Genomic DNA, 15,711 nt, shown 5'->3' with positions numbered 1-15,711 from the left:
TACATAAGAGATCAATAATAGAAATAGCAAAATACTTAACTAATTAAGTGCACGGTTTGGCATCGCAGTGTTCTCAGGCAGTGGAACAGGGAAACACTTAAGGCTGGAGTGCATCAGCAACACAACAACTGCATGTCCTTCTCTAGATTTAGGGAAGCCTTGTTAATCCACGGCACTCTTCAATCTGCCAGCAATGTCATAAATGTGGTGCTGAGATTACTAAAGCTTAAATGCTACAGAACTTGTGCTCCCATGTATAGCTCTAAAAGAACAAAATGTGGCTTGACAAAGATTACCAGAGGATGGTTTTAATCTTGTTAACTCAGGGAATCATGTTAGGTATCTGTCATCGGGATGCATTAATGGGATATCACAGAGTGTTGCAGGAATTCCCTGTCTAACCAGAGTTTTGTGTCCCATGTAAAACATTTACCCAACCTGGTTTTGGGAGGCCGCTGCTCCTAACAGAGCTCCGTGCTTTAGAAAGCACTAACAGCCATTAAATCCTCCAGGAAAACAGGATGGTTTGATGCAGAAGCAATTCAGAAAGCCAAACAATGATGGCATGTGATCCAGGCAGCTCCAAAATGCTTTCAAATATCCCCAAATCAACATAAATGGCAATTTCATGCCATCAGCTTAGTGCTGAAGGCTGGAATAATTGTGATGGTTCTTGAAGTAACTCATAGTGAACCACTGGGTTTTCAGTGAAGTCTGATGAATATTTGCCTATATAATCACCTCTAACTCAAAGATCAGCATCTCTACTTTTTTAGAGACAATAGAAGAATAATAGAAGAACAGAATATTCTATGCAACATTTAAAACTAAGGCCATTATAAATTCTAGATATAAAGTGAGTACTTCTACCACAAATCTCAAAAAGTGGAAATCAGAAAAGAATTGGGATTAGGACTGTGCTAATTAAGGTATGTGGGAGAATAAAATTGCAGAAAGGCTTCACAATGGTGAAGGATCCCATTCCCAGAGCAATGGAAAGGAGAACATTTACAGCCTCACTTGGTCAGGAGTGAGCATTGCAACTAAAATTCAGTTCCTACTGGGCATAAGAACCAGGAAGATCCATTGCAGCAAGACACAAAATGTGGGGATTTCACGTCAGGAAGGAAGCAACACAACTATTTAGTGCTCTCTGGGATACCAGTTCCTTCATCTTTACCCCCTCAAAGCCTTGCAGCCAAGAGCTTGGAGAACTCTCCTTGTCTTTAACCTCTGGGAAGGCTCTGCTCTGGGTGTGAGCTCCAACAAGGTGAGGCTGTAGCAAAGAACATGAAAAAAAGCATCCTGAGACATTATTGGCTTCAGGCGTATTTTTAGGGTTTGATTTCCCTCTGAGGGTTTTCAGCAGCAGTGTTGCCAACCCTGTAGTCAAGAACTTCCCTGCTGCCTTTGCCAGAGTAAAACTGCTGTAATATAATTCTAATTTCCAGAGCTGCATTGCTGTTTCTTGGACCCAAAGGAGCATCACTGATGAGCCCTGTGAAGCCTCCCAGCCCAAGCCAGGGCTCCTCAGCTCCACACAAGTTACTGAAATGAAGTTAGGAGGGACATGGGGTAACTTGCCCTGAGCTCACTCAAACTCAACTCAACTCACTGGGAAGGGGCAAAGCTTGAAAGAGAAGTTGTGAGCTTGGTGTACATACTAAAGGGAGTCTGTTGGCAGATGAGACTGGATGGAATTTGAGATACAGGCAGCTCCAGACCCATTCAGAACAGTAAAAAGGGTCAGCCTAAGAAAATCTGCATCAAATTTGATTTAACCACAGCCCATCTGCATAATTCATGATGTAGCTTGGCTCTATTTCAGGACAAGTGTCCTGGTGCCACTGAGTCCATTGCCACGGTGAACCACAGAAACTCCATAAATATCACCAGCAGACCTGTAAATACTTAAGAAGGACGTTGCCAACAAGAGAGATTGATGGAGGAGAAAGGACTTTTTTGTCTGGGCAGTTGGCTTTCAGGTTTTTAATGGTGTTGGGAGAGGACTGGAAAGGTCACACAAAGCCAAGGTGCCGTATTGCAGGTGAGCAGCTCTGGAGTCAAAGACTGCAGGATGAAAAGCCACTGGCAGAGCAGAGTCTCATCTTAAGGACTCAAAGGTAAACTCAACACCTGAAGTACAAACCATGATCAGTTTAATTCAATTAATGCATGAAATCACATTGAAACTAGGAATTGCTCCATGGCATTAAACAGGAACAACAAATTAAGGGAAGAAAATCCAGGCATGACACATGCAGGTTTTCCTCTGGAGAACAGCACTTTATTACAGTGGAGGCTGCTGCAAGCAGAAATCATCTCAATTTGCTTAACGGCTTTGGTCTTGCTGCTGAGTGATTTGGCTCAGCTACATGGAAAAGGCCCCGCTCCACCCTCGCTCTCACGGGAAGTTTATCACCCCAATAAACACAGACTGATCGCTGCACTGGAATCCACAGGCAAATTCTGCTACTTCAGCAGAGCGATGTCTTGGAAAAAATTCAAGCTGAGCACAGCGAAAACCCAGCAAAGCATTTCAGAGATTAAAGCCTTGCGGCTGGAACGACAGCGAGCGCAGACAGCAAAGCCAAAAACTAAGACTCTTCTTCCCCCACGCTCCTGAGCAGCCCCACGAGACTGGCCTTGGCTTTCCTGGGATGCTAAACTCTCACTGCTTCTGGGCTGCCACCAAAAGGGACCGTCCCATCACCTCCTCGTGCTCATGGGGCTAAGCAGTAAGTTGGGTCAACCCAAAAAAACCTTGGCTTGGGCTGGAACGCAAGAATGGGAACAGTAACAAACAGCAGGACCACTGCTCTTCCAGAGCGCTTCATCTGAGCGGAATTAACACCCGGAGCAACTCCTTTCAGCAAATTTCCATCACAAGATCGACCATCCTGGCTGATCCAAGTTGTGCTGTCTTGCTTTACAGCACGACTAACAGCCCTAAGAGCTCCTCAGGCATCCAGCACACTCCAAGAAGCCACATTAGTCCAGGCACACAGACATTCCAGGCACACAACCATTTCCAGGACCGGCTATGAAATGGCAATGGGCAGAGATGCCAGTCAAAGGTTATGCCCAAGGGAAATCAGACTGTGCAGCGTCTGCCCCACATGGAAGGCCCGGAAAGCAGGACCCATCTGCTGCAGCAGAGCACACAGATGCCGTGTATGACCATGAGAGGCTACAAATAAACCTCAACAACAGCCAGCAGCCCAAAAGACACCCAACTGCAAGTAGCTACATGTGGCATCTACATCAGTGGAGAGGCAAAAACTGCGTCCCCATAGAGCAAATAACCAGGAGACATCCACAGCTTGTGAAAAGTGATCAGTACAGTAGTATCTGAATCACCCATGTTTTTTGCTCCCAGGGGGAATTGGTTTCTGCTGCCCTTCCATGTGGTGTGCGCAAATAGAAAAGCTGATGTTTTCAATTTCAAGAATTACAGAAGAATTTCAGACCCTCTCTTCACTCAGGTTTCAACACTGAGCTCTATTGCAGAGCTAACCCCAAATTAGATACCCAAAACAGAGGGAGGGGGGATCAATCCAATATCCAACAAAGGGCTGATGCTCGACACAAAACCACACTCTATGTGAGCAGCAGGAACTCTTCTTCATTGAGAAGGATGCAGAGACACACCAGCAGCAGCAGTGCACAGAAAGTTCTGTGTGATTTTAAAGCAGTGCTGATGAATGGGCCGCAGATTGTCTCAAAATTCCCATTCAGAGCAGAAAGTTTATTTTTACAAATCACAGAACACAAAATTACACGATGAACAGCATAAATAGCAACTGTGCGAGAGCTGAACATCTATAGCTAAAATTAAACACGTTCCAAACAAATTAAACAAATTGCTTTAGAGTAGTCAACCCATTTAAGCTGATTACACTAATGAGGATCTACCCTTCTCTTAATTTTCAGATCAGAATAAAATCCTGGCTGAAAGAGAAGCTTTGTGATCAACATCGACTGGGCCAAGATCTCAGCTTTTAACCTCTTCAAACACATCCTGTGAAAATCTACCTGAGCATGTTGGTTAACGGGTTATGCCTGTGAGCTGGGAGTAAAAAAGCTCATTTTGACCTTCAAGTTTTGGAATAATCTGCTTCAAAATCAGAAAGAGGAGAGAAAAGTTGAGAAAGGTTCATTACTGGGAACAGAGTTCATAGAATCATAGAATGGTTTGGGTTGGAAGGGACCTTAGAGATCATCTCGTTCCAACCCCCTGCCATGGGCAGGGACACCTTCCACTAGACCAGGCTGTTCAGAGGCCCATCCAACCTGGCCTTATTGTTGTCCTGAAGGTCTTTCAAATGTTTGATTGGATGCATTTCAGAGATGTCTTCCCTCAAAATAATACTGCAAAAGCTTTGGGATACAGCCCTTCACCTTCAACCTGCCTTCCCCTTGCCCTTGGATGTGGAAGAGGCACAGTTCAAACACACTGAACCTGAGAGGTACTGGGAAGTAACACCAGGGTAACGTCACAAGTTCATCATAGAAGAGTTTGGGTTGGAAGAGACCTTAAAGCTCATCTCGTTCCACCCCCCTACCATGGGCAGGGACACCTTCCACTAGACCTGGTTGCTCCATGCCTCGCCCAACCTGGCCTTGAACATTTCCAGGGATGGGGAAGCCACAAGAAAGTACTGGATCAGCATCTTCTCCCCTGATGACGGCAGAGAAAGCCAAATTTTGATGGGAAGAGGTGACACTGAGCACAACAGTGAGTTGCGAGGAGACAGAGCTACTGTCATCTCCAACGAGGTCCACGTGGACCCCGAGACTCCGGCCTCACTCCAGCATATTTTGTGCATCTTCTCAGGATATGCAGGATGTATTTAAGCCCTGCTGTGTTTTGAGTAGCTTGTTAGTATTTGAATCGACCAAAAAAAAAAAGGTGTGGAAAAAGGAACAGAAGAAAAACAGACATGGGAAGGACAGAAGGAAGAACATATTTGTTCTCGCTGCTGGTAAAAATCCAGACTATTTGATTTTTACTTCAATTGCAGAAAAACAAATTTCAGGATGGCTGTGTTATTAGAATGGGGTGGCATTTCTTCCTCCTTGGGTGGTACAAGCTGCTTTCCTGACATCATGGCCTGACTCTATTAAAATAACTCCTCACATCCACAAAGAAGCAGTTGCAGAGGGGGTACCAAGAGGATGTTCACATTTGTATTCATAAAGATAAAAAAAAGACTGGGAGGAGAAACAGCCCTATTGGAAAGGCTGAATGCAGAAAACTTTCAAAATCTGGGAAATTTACCCAGGAACATCCATTCACAAGCAGTTTTTTAGCTGTAACAACTAAACTAGTCATGTAAAATTGTTTCAATTCTTGACAAATACAAAAGAATAAAGCACAGCACAATAAATTGCTTTTTTGGCAAGTTTCAGGAGATGGAATTCACATTTCTAAGGCTCAAGGAAAATGACTGCACTTGAATCTCCCATGTTACTGTTGGATTTTATATCAATATACTCTTTGCAACAACCTCTTGCTTCAGTGATTATAGCAGTTGGCCCATAGAACAACATTTTAAAATAAGGATAAAAACAGTATATAATTTTAGAAGAGTTATTTTAAACTACCCCAAAACATTCTAGCTTAAATTCCAGCTTAATTATCTACCTTTTCCCCCACACCTGCAATACAAAGACAAGGGCAGAAGAACATCACTGCATGGGTTGCCCAGTGAGAGGTGGAGACACTCAGCAACATTCCTGGAGGGACTGAAAAGCTGTGTGGATGTGGCACTTGGGGATAGGGTCGAGTGGTGGCCTTGGCAGTGCTGGGGGAATGGCTGGACTTGAGAATCTCAGAGGGCTTTTCCTACCTCAGTGATTCTGTGGTTCTCCTTCCCTGCAGGTCCCCAGGCTGGGTGAGCTCTGCTGGGCATTTAGAGCCAGACCATGTCAAACCAACCAAAACAAACAAACAAACAAAAAACAATCCCCCAAAAAAACTCCAAAAAACCCAAACACAAATTTTTTCCCAGTTGGTTTTCCTTGGCTGTGCAATTCCTGTATTGGGTCAGCTCCACCTGCTGAGAGAGTTAAGTGGCAGGTTTTGGCCACTTCTTTTTAACCAAGTAACAGTGAAGTTGAGATGAAACCACAGAGTTATTTTCTTTCCTTTAAGAACAACTTCATAGAATCATGGAATATCCTGAGTTGGAAGGACCCACAAGGATCATCAAGTCCAACTCCTGTCCCTGCACAGGACAACCTAACAATCCCACCCTGTGAGTGTTGTCCAAGTGCTCCTTGAGCTCTGGCAGCCTTGGTGCTGTGCCCACTGCCCTGGGGAGCCTGTTCAGTGCCCGACCACCCTCTGGGGGAAGAACCTTTTCCTGATACCCAGCCTAAACCTCCCTTGACACAGCTTGGGAGCATCGAGTTCCCATTAACACTCATCACCTTCCTCCCAGATTCCAAATCACATGACAAGACTAAAGACAGAGGGGGCAGAGCTCACCCAGCTTTGTTTAAATACCTTCACTTCCCAGAGGAAAAGACTAAAAAAAGGACATCACATATTAGCTCTTTGCTGGGGGCCAGATATTGTAAAAGACCTGCAGTTATTATACCACCCTAACCCTCCTCTGATACAGCTCCAGTCATTCCCTCGGGTCCTGTCCTTGGTCACAGAGCACAGTGCTGCTCCTTGGGAGGAAGATGTGCACATTATGCATATGAAGTGATGCATGTTAATGACATTACAGGTATAAATTTCAGAAAAATCAACACCAGAAGTTCTTGGTTTTAAGAGAGTGCTCAGCTGCACCCAAATTTAACGCCAGAAGCAGTGCCAAGGCAGAGGCTCCTTCTAGGCAGGTGAAAAATGCTAAGAAAGCAGCAATAATAAAAGGCTTGTGCTGAATTGCTCCTGTGCTGCCCAGAGACCCATCTTGATTTGATCACACCATATCACAAGTGGCTCCTGCCCTTCCTCAGCTCATTCCCATTGGAGACTGTGGGCTGGAGGCAGAGCTTTGACTGGCTCCTCCTTCCTCCCCATCCACAAGCCAGAAATCCATAGCAGGAGTTAAGTGATGCTTTAAGGTCCCTGGGCGACAGCCAGGATGTGACACAAGGGGGTGACACTGCCACAGTGACAATGCTGAGGGGTCTGACAGCCTGGATTACAGCTCAGCTCCAACCCACATCTCTGTGGAGGGACCAGAGTCGTTCTAGCCAGGCTGGCACAGTGGCATAAGGCAAAACTGGCAAGTCCAGGCAGGATTTGACATTGATCCAAAAGCATTTGGGTCTGGGATGACATCAGACTGGTCCAATTCAGTGAGATTAAAGCAGCAGTCACATCAGACATGGAATCTCTGGGTGCTCGGAGTAAGATGATGCTCAGGCAGCTGAAGGCCAGCTTCACACCAGACCATGGTGGGACAATCTGATGGCATTTTTGGCAGCACAGCCCTGTGTGCCACCTCCCAGGTGTGTTGGGATCTGCCTGCAGAGACATGGGTGCACATGGCCCCACAACACTCATGCTGCCCTCCTGGGAGGGGGGACACTTGCTCCTGCAGCAGCATCAAACTAGTAAGTGATGGATGCTGAGAGTCAAACGCACGTGAACTCCTCACAACAAGCCAAGAGATGGGCATTCATCAGTCCCATAACTGTGGTAGGTTTGGAGGGAAAAGGGGGTTTTTCAGATGAGTAGGAAAGTGTTACCCACACGGTCCTTCCAGCCTGAGGGAAAACCTCCCACTCCCTCTTATCACAGGAGAACCTACTGCCAAACAGAAGTTCAGAGGCACTAAATGAGATCCCACCTCCACATATCATCTCTGTTTCACCTTAAGAGAGCCGAGCATGAGGGGGTAGGAATGGAATTTTAATGGAAAAACTGCCATTTGCAGACAGAAAAATTATTACAAAACTGCAGATCTCCCCCTGATCCATCACAGACTCAGGGGAGAGGCTGTGGCTTATCTTTTACCAAGCAGAGGGGGTTTTTCCAGTAGCAGGCAGGACACAGCTCTGAAATGCAAACTCCAAATCCATGGGAGAGCTGGTCTGGGAGGTGGGCAGCCCTCTGGACCAGGACTTTGCTTGTGTCAAACCTCTCTGGCACAGTTGAGTGTTTCACCTTGAAAACCTTTGGCGTGTGTAGAATGCCTCTGCTGCTTTGAAAGGGATCCCACTAACTCAGGCACCCACCTTCCAAAAGGGAATCAGCTTTGTTTGGATCTAGGCAGGCTCAATACCTGCAACAGCTGCCCTCCCGAAAATGGATCAAGATTTTACAGCTCTAGACCTTAATTCGCTCCTAAGTACAGCATCCTGATGGCTTGAGAAATGTTCAGAGAAGGGGTAGGAAAGGGGGACGAGCAGAACAGCAAGGCCAACCGGTTCCTGCATCCTTATTAATGATCCTGGCCCTAACTGCCAAACTAGGTTTTACATTCAGTGTAAATGTAAATTCCAAAGTTTATCTTCAAACATCATGGGTCATGTGGCCTCCTCAGCCCTGGAAGTGTTCAAGGCCAGGTTGGACAGGGCTTGGAGCAACCTGGTCTCGTGGAAGGTGTCCCTGCCCATGGCAGGGGAGTGGAATGAGATGAACTTTAAGGCCTATCCCAATGCAAACCAGTGTGTGGTTCTCTGATCTTCACCTCCCCGCTCTGATAGCTAAGGCACTCCAATTCCCAAGCACACCCTGGGCTGCCAGCCAGAAGGAGATATTTCAGCTCAGGGTTTGCTAGAAAGCACCAGAAGCAGCAGAGACCTTCATGATTAATTGTCTGTCCCTCTCCTTGAGCCCAGCTGGACCCTCAAAGCATCTGGCCAGTGGCACATCCCACAACCTGCCCTCAGTGCACATGACTGACTACGAGGACAACCCAACAAGGCATCTGGGATGACTCAGATGAGTTCAACCAGTTTACAGCCATGTCAGGCTTCAAGGAAAAGTGTCTGCAGAAAAGGCACTCTTCAGCTGCCCGGTGTCACTGGGGTTTGATTTGTGATCACTGCCACGAATACCGGAAGAGTAAGAGATGCATGAGGACTTTTCAGAATATAAAAAGGAAACTGCCCTAATCCCATATTCAAATATTAATGGCCTTGCTTTAAAAGCATCTGGTAACTTCCAATTGACAAAACCTAAATTTAGCCCTAGGAAGTCAAAACTTCTGATGCTGAGATGCTGAAATGTGCACACTCAGGAAGCCTTTCCTAACAAGGGAACGGCCACATGAAAAAAAAAGCCAAATATTTTTAGATAGTAAAACACGATTCTCCGGAGATCAACAGCAAGCCAGCTCTGGAAGCAGCAGGCTCTAACCAGGCACCTGACAGTAATCCAGAACATTTCATCCTGCAATTCAAAAGCTCTGAAGTCTAAGATCCCTCAAGTTCGAGCTCCTTGGACTACCCTGACTTTACAATGAAGCTGCTGATCACCATTCCTTAAGGTGCAGCCCAGTGTGGGGGGCTCCACTTTTTGCCTGAAAAGGCCATTTTCAGGTGAATGAAACCATATCTCTGTGCTGAGCATCACCAACCTGTCAGCAAGGGCACGTTTCAGTGCTGGATTTGGGAATGGAGAAGATTTTTTCTTTGCTGGAAGGAAATTAACCCAACAGCTCCAAAACTTCAAGTCTATCACAGGGAATGATGTAGGGAATGATGGACATAAGATGCAGCCCAAAGGTGCAAGCTGCTTTCCTTGCAAATAGATGTCAATTTTGTATGACCTTGCACAGATGAGTCACTTATTAAATGCTTATAGTCACTGAACACTTGGATTCTAAAATATTTCCAGTATTTCAGAGGAGGCTGCAGTGCTCCTCTGGAGTGTTGGAATGTGACAGGTATGAACAAACCATTTCACACAACAGAGCAGGACACAAAACTACCTCAGGTGACAGCCACGTGTCACTCCACACCAGTCCAAACCCTCTGGGGTGCAGAGGGGCAATCCCTGGAAGTGTTCAAGGCCAGGTTGGATGGAGCTTGGAGTAACCTGATCTAGTGAAAGGTGCCCCTGCCCATGGCAGGGGGTGGAATGAGATGGGCTCTAAAGTCACTTCCAACCCAAAGCAGTCTGTGATTTTACGATAATCCCCATCCAGCACCTCCACCTTCCCTCAAACCATCACCCACCTGAGGGGTGAGCTGGCTCAGCTCCCGGCCATGGTGACGTTTCCATCAAGGTGGCACTCCGAGGAGTGGGATTTTTGAAGATTAAAGTGGCCGCAGCCACGACTAATGGGTATGTTCACACTCCTTAATTAAAGAGGGGTGTAGACCTCTGGCACTAACCCTCCCTCACGTGGCCTTGAGTTCCTCCAGCTCCCTCGGGGAAGAGTGCTGGGCACAGCCAGCTCCCCGTGAAATGGTCGGTGTTGGTAGAGTGCTCCACCACGGCGACTTGTTTACATCCATCCTATAACGAGCCTTACCGAAATGATCCCTAATTGCCACGTGAGTGACAGCATTGTGCAACCAGCATGGAAAGAATTTCTCCATAAAGGACACCGGTACCTACAAAGTGTGTGAGTAAAGCAAGAGCAACAAAGAAGAACGTGCTCAACGCAGGCGATCCCAACAAGCCAACTCCACAGGCAGCATGGAGCAGCAGACACTCAGCCACACTGGAGAATATATATGCAAATATTGACTAGACTATGCAAAGGCTCAGTTATTTATACCACCTTCATTTCCCTCGGTCCTACCTCCCGACAAGTAAACAGACTGCTGAGCTTGGGAGAGTTGTGCAACAGAGAGAGAGCCCAAAGTAAACACACCGACTCTATCCTTCATTAGAGGTGAACTTGTTTACAGAGCAGGAGTTAAAACAAAACCACAGAATCCGTCAATATTCTATATGTACCGACATACCCCTCCCTGACTCAGAACATTCTGCTCCTACACTGTGACTCATCCACTGCGTGGGCTGGGGACAGCAGAGATCTCGGTTTCCTGGGATTCTCCAGCGTATCAGACTCCTCTCCTGATTCCCACCACGCCACTGTGGAGGTTCATGACGTCCAGCATCCACTTGCCAATGTCACCTGCCCATCCTGGGGATGAGCACTGGCTCCAGAGCTGTGGCACAGAACCCAGCTGGGCTGAATGAATCACATGTGCCAAGGTGGGACTGCGAAGGGTGGGGGAAGGTGACTCATCTGCCAGCTGATATAAAAATAAACTACTACTGAATCAAAAATGCATGACTTGTGCACATGATGTGCACAGGCAGAAGCTGTCACTATGTGGAAGCTCCATCATCGGCTCCATGCAGCCACAAGGAACCTGGAAACAAGCAGTGATCCATATTACCTTCCAAAGGTGATGCTTACAGGGAAGGAATCACGTATGGTCTCAGCAACCAGAGGGAGAGATGCCAGAGATGCTTTGAAATGCAGTAACAAAAAAACCGACAAACATAATTCCTGTACATCTACTGGTCACTGTTGGAATCACAAAATCTCAGAATGGTTTGGGATGAAAAGGATCTTACAGACCATCTTGTTCCACCCCCTACCATGGGCAGGGACACCTTCCGCTGTCCCAGGTTGCTCCAAGTCCTGTCCAACCTGACCCTCAACACTTCCAGGGATGGGGCGGCCACAGCTTCTCTGGCCAACCTGGGCCAGGGCCTCACGACCCTCACAGGGAACAGTTTTTTTCCAATGTCTCACCTAACCTTGCCTCTGGCAGTGAGAAGCTATTCCCCCTTGTCCTGTCCCTCCAGGCCCTTGTCCAAAGTCCCTCTCCAGGTCTCTTGGAGCCCCTTTAGGCACCAGAAGGGGCTCTCAGGTCTCCCTGGAGCCTTCTCTTCTCCAGGTGAACACCCCCAGCTCTCCCAGCCTAGCTCCAGAGCAGAGGGGCTCCAGCCCTCAGAGTATCTCCCTGGACTCACCTCAGAAGCTTCTGAAGAGAAGATGAGATTCTTCTAATCTGGAATCAGCCTTGAAACAAACAAACCATTCTTGCTATCCATAAGCAAACAGAGCCCACAAGACAAGACCAAAGGAATCACCAGCAGGATCTGGCTGCTGCAGGGCTCCTGCAAGCCTTGGGAACTTTTTTATTCACCCCAAACCAAGCAGGGTGAGCAGAGGGCACTTCAAGCAAAGCCAAAGCTTTGTCCTTTGGTACCAACTGCCCAGGAAACAGGAGCATCCCGGGAGCCAGGAGCTGGCTCTGTCTGATCATGGCCAAATAACTCAGTTTACTCCACAAACTTTGAGTACCCGGGACAAATGCCAAGCTCAGGTGACTGATCCAACACTGGGAACATGCTGGAGACTTGAACTGCTTCCGGCAGCACTTGGAGATGTAAAAGCATCTGGTCAAATTGGAGGGGGAGCTCCTCTTGTCCTTAAGGTCCGGAAGCAGCGGATTCAAGTCGCCGTACAAAGCCTCAGAGGAAGGGGAAGCTCAGCAGACAAGGAACCATCCTTTGGGAGGAGGAAACATCTGGAACAGCCGGTCCTCAAGGAGGGTCGTAGAGCAAGAGCTTAATTCTGGGGAATGCCCATTACCCTTGGACAGTGCTCCTCATGTCCGTGCACAGGTAGGTATTACCCAGGAAGGAAAAAAATCAGGACTGACTGTGCTATCACCAGCAAAGTGAGATCCTGGTCAGATTGTGAGCGCAGGCCAGGATGAATCCCATCAGGATGCTGGTGCACGCTCAAGTGGGTTATAGGACTAAGAGCAAACATGAAACAGTTCAGTATGACACCGTAGAGGATTGATGACAGGAACACAACCTGTTTGCACAGAGATTGTTAAAACTATTCCAATTATTGTGGTGAGCAAATGGATCGTATCCCAGATTGCCTGAAACCTAAAGGAATTCTCGTCCTTCCCTGGGACACCCTATGGACCAACCATCAGGTCTCTGACTCCGTGCCCGCGCTTTGCTCTGTTCTGTTCCACTGCCCACACCAAGGTAAAGCACTGAGACACTATTTTAGGTTATTAAATATTTAATTCCACAGCGAGACAGACGAAGCCAGCAGATGGTCACTGTGCAGCAGGGCCTCACTTGATTTCTGGGGGGCAGAAAAGTTCAAGGAATAATCATGGAAAACAATAAGCAAACATTCCTCCTCTTAGAGGGGCAGGAAGGGGAATTATAGGGGAGCTGTTAATTTCTCTTAATACAGGGAAGCACTGATATATCAGAGACAGCACCAATCACCCTCACAAGCACATCAGAGATGTCTTAGTTGATTACTCCTGACCCAGGACTATCTCCAGTAGCTACTTCTGAATCCAGTGGATACATCCAGCAGTATTGAGCTGATTTGAGAAGCACCAAAAAGAGCCACGTTCCTATAGTTTAGATCCCTTTATCAAACCTTTCCCTCATCCAGTATAACTTGATGTAGTGTTAAACACCTTAAGATGTCTGAGACACACGAAATCCAGTCTGCTCCCCGGCTAATCCAAGATGACTCGTGATGCTCATCCAAGCCACGTGGCAGGCGGAGAAGCTGGTGCTGCTGGGAAGGAACAGATGCAACTTTAGTGCCTTGTCAGAAAGTCTTTGAACATCGATGCTGATGGAGCACGTGGCACAGGAGGCCACAGAGTTGCTGCTGAATTCAGGAAGAGGCTCCCACAGCTTCCTCTGTTCACGCGGAAACATCTCACACGGAAGCTCATCCAGCATTTCTCTTCTGAATCATTGGGCTATTTGCAACTGCACCAAGGGAAATGCAAAACTAGACTGAATAGCTTAGAAAAAGGAAAAAAAAGAAGACTAATTTCACTAGTATTGGTTAATGTCAAGTGAAGCAGGTAACTGATACCCACATTCATCCTTCAGGCTTTGATCCATGGCCAAGTACGTCCCTTCCAAACTAAGTTTTCCTACAATTAGTATCCAAGAGCAATACGCTTAAAAAATGTTTAATCTGAGCATTCAAGAAGAAGGAAATCACTACTAAAACCCTTCTCATTAGGAAGAAAACCCCATTCTTCTCCAAATGCTGCAGGTGATGACAATTGTGACGTCTCAGAGACGCTGCTCACTGAGACCATCTGGTCGCACACGCAGTTGAAGGCAGCAGTTGTGTCGATGAGAGGACCAGGCTGCCACCGCGGCATCACAGCAGAGCTCTCACCAGTCTCACTTTTTCAGCGAGCGGTGGGAGGTTCACAGTGGGCCACGTCATTTGGCAGGATTAATTGGCTAATTTATTGAGCAGTGTGTCACATGGAACGCTCCTGTTGTTCTCCTCTGAGTCATGCACACCATGGGTTTGGGCACTTTCAGTCTTTGTTTGGCGAGTGCACGATAATTCCAAGTAACCAGACGAACCTACTGGAAGTTCAGTCCTGTTTGAGCAGTTTTGAAGCAAGGACCATTTACATTAACAACATCACTGGGAACAGATCACTCCATTTACCCAAAGTCAGCACATATTTAGCTCCAATCTGTTCATACAGACAGACACTCTTCCCCTGATCCTCCGTGTGCCGTGCAGACACTGAGTTAAGGCTCCTGTTCCTGGCAGCCTGACTCCACCAAAATTTATTTTGGTGGGACTCCAGGTTTCATGGCGAGCCCAGAGATGTGGTTCACATCCTCCACCCGAGCTCCTGGTCCATTTCCAGGTGTTTTAGCGAAACTGTAGCGCAAGAGTTCCTAATGGCATCCAACAGCTTCTGAGAGCTGGGCATGCAGTGCCCGTGGGACCACATGGAGATAGAAATAGTCAGGTTGTTCATGAGGCTTCTCAACAGTCTCTTGATAAATGTTAGACGATGGTAGATTAGAGATTGGGAAGAAATCCTTCCCTGTGAGGGTGATGACGCCCTGGCACAGGTTGCCCAGAGAAGCTGTGGCTGTCCCATCCCCAGATGTGTTCAAGACCAGGTTGGATGGAGCTTGGAGCAACCTGGGATAGTGGAAGGTGTCCCTGCCCATGGCAGCGGGGGGATAAGATGAGCTTTAAGGTCCCCTCCAACCCAAACCACTCCATGATTCCACGAATGTCCTAAATGGGTGAGCATTACAGGACAGAAAGTTTATATTCATTAGGAACAGGAAAAAACCCATTAAAAATACTTTATCTAACCAAAAGAAAGCCAAGCCCTGAACTTTTGATCAGTTTTAGAATTCCTCAATAACATCTTTAAAGAGTGGTAGGAAGTCAACTGGCACAGGAAAAACAGGTTGGGATTCATCCATGTGTCACAAGACACATGGGCCGGGCTATCCCAGAGATCACAAGCCCCAAAAGAACTCAAGCAGGGAGTTCAAATTAGTATTTTGGTAATATATTATTACCAAAGTATTTTTGGATATCCACTGTACCTCCTCTGCTAGTGGAAGCTGGGTCCATTCAGGGAAAACAGGAAGAATAAAGTCAGAGGAAAGTGTAAAAAAATTACAGCAACAGCAGAAACTTGGCAAAGCCCGAAGTCCATATATGATCAAGGCACAGAAGAAGCAGAGAAGGTCTTTGCTTCACTTCTTCATGCAGTGGGAAGGTTGTGGAAATCCTTGGCATGGGAAACAACACATGATAAAAGGCCCTTCAGGTTCAAAAAGCAACCATAAATTCATGGAAGAAGAATCCAAACACTATTAGACACAAGTCAAGTCCTGTATTAGGGAAATCAGAAACTGCCAGAAAAAGAGGTATAAAAAACCTCCACCTTTGGCTTATCCTGTTCTATTTTCCTCCTGTTTGTTGTAGACTA

The 15,711-nt window shown here is 46.8% G+C and overlaps 1 protein-coding gene across 4 annotated transcripts in view; it reads right to left on the bottom strand.

Moving 5' to 3' along the window:
* CSNK1G1 (casein kinase 1 gamma 1) overlaps window positions 1-15,711 on the bottom strand; it is an 82,228-nt gene that overhangs the window by 31,452 nt on the left and 35,065 nt on the right. The window lies entirely within an intron of this gene.

The sequence above is a fragment of the Neopelma chrysocephalum genome, unplaced genomic scaffold (genome assembly GCF_003984885.1).
Source record: "Neopelma chrysocephalum unplaced genomic scaffold, ASM398488v2 Primary Assembly neopelma1_124, whole genome shotgun sequence".
NCBI lineage: Eukaryota > Metazoa > Chordata > Aves > Passeriformes > Pipridae > Neopelma > Neopelma chrysocephalum.
This window is presented reverse-complemented; position numbering and strand designations above follow the sequence as displayed.